General features: G+C 42.1%; 1 long non-coding RNA gene across 1 annotated transcript; it reads left to right on the top strand.

Moving 5' to 3' along the window:
- Positions 1-666: 666 nt before the first annotated feature.
- LOC311018299 lies at positions 667-1,036 on the top strand. The gene is made up of 3 exons (XR_014597710.1): positions 667-726; positions 835-896; positions 1,007-1,036. It is a non-coding gene; the product is annotated as an uncharacterized lncRNA (long non-coding RNA).
- Positions 1,037-1,826: the final 790 nt, after the last annotated feature.

Genomic DNA, 1,826 nt, shown 5'->3' with positions numbered 1-1,826 from the left:
GGGGGGGGGGGGGCACATTTGTGTTGCGTCTAGGTTCCCCTAGACCAGGGACGTAACAACTTATGAGTAAAGTATTCCCCATCAATGATCGCTTTTGAGTAAACGCTACGTACACGGACGTCATGACGTCACGACGTTGTGAATCTGCTGCCCTGACCGACGTAACATTTTTTGTCCAAGATGGCTGCCGTGTGCGAGAGTCCGCGTCTCATCTTCATTCATGGATTAACGTGTAAGTAAACCAAACAAACTTGTCAAAACTGCTTTGCTTGTTATAACGTTGCATGGGTATCACAAATAATTAAGTGTTTGATCGTTAGACTGCGCTGTTTTTACATTTAGGGTACCGAGCAATGGCCGCAGTGATTCGCGCTCATATTTGAATTGCGTTGAATTGCATATTTGAAAGTTAGCTAGTAACTCTTTTCAGTTAGCAGCCGTAGCGTTTCTTTGTGTGGCGCTGAAATTTATGTGAAGCGCCCTTATCTGGTAAATATTTTTCTTCTTCTTACATTCACCCGAATGAACTAACGTAGGCCTAGTAGCTATCTTAAGACGAACGAACGTTAAGTTGCAGCTAGTTTAGCCATTAGCCGACTTAGTAACTTTGCATGGACATGAAGTTGGTTAGCTTATGCAATCTGCAAGTTTACATTGAACCTCCATTTTTTTCTTTCCTCATAGGCTGAAGTGGATGCAGAGAAGCGAGCATGCACACAAATCAAGGTAACTGAGATTTAGCTTGTGCTGCTCCCCCTCCATAAATGGGCTAACATTTTATTATTATTTGTAATAATCAAGTCTGTCTGTCTGTCTGTGTGTGTGCATTTGAAGATCTATGTAATTGACTGTATATGACCTACAGTCACTTATATCATCTGAGAACAACTTTATTGGTTAGTTATATTAACACTTGAGATTCTGGGTTAATAAATTGTAAAGCTGTTGTTGAGTAGCCTACATAATTTAACAGGGTTCTTACTGCTTATTGCATCTGTTTCCACAGGATCAAGTTGAGAATATTGACCAGCACTGACCTTTTTCTTTGGTAAGCCAAATGATTTAAACTCACTTGTAGGAGAATTAATTTAGTTTGAAAGTAAGCACTTCAAATGATGGAGTGGAAGTGCAAATTGGGTGCTGTGTCCTCAGACACCCAGACGCAGTTATTTAAGCACTACATAGCCATTATTCAAGAGTTAGTCCTTTGCCATGTCTCTACACCTCCTGCATTTGTACATTTCTGTAATTAATGCACTGAAAATTCATTTATCGCGGTTTCCCAAAGACACGTGTAGAGCTGGTGCAAGTGAAGGAGCACAAGCAGGACACAGTTTTTACATGTCCCTTGTGTGACTTCAGACCGCCCTTCTCAGAGGTAACACTGTCACACTGATTACTTTTGCCCTGCGTCGCCAAGAGATCGTTCAGGGGGATCAAATGGTGAAGGAGTTCCTACAGAAATGGCCGGCTCTTCGGATGGAATCGCAGGTAAAACATGCTCACTCTTTCTCATTTCTACCAATCTTTACACATCTTTCCCAGTCTGCCCTCTCTAAACATGTTTCATCCCAATTAATTTGTCCTATTGTGTTTTGTAGGTTTGTGCAGAGTTCCACCGCATTACAAACGTCAATCTACGGAACCAGTTTTATGCTGAGCTTGACCGGCACACACCACAACTGTTGGCCATATACAGACAGAAGGCAGAACACACCGGCAAGGTAGCAGAGGCGCTGCATGACATCCTACATATTTATGATCTCCAGGTGAGTTAAAGTTGAACTTGGTCCAAATCAAGTTATACGGACAACAGTGACAGCAAC

The sequence above is a fragment of the Eutrigla gurnardus genome, assembly GCF_963514095.1.
Source record: "Eutrigla gurnardus genome assembly, chromosome: 1".
NCBI lineage: Eukaryota > Metazoa > Chordata > Actinopteri > Perciformes > Triglidae > Eutrigla > Eutrigla gurnardus.
This window is presented reverse-complemented; position numbering and strand designations above follow the sequence as displayed.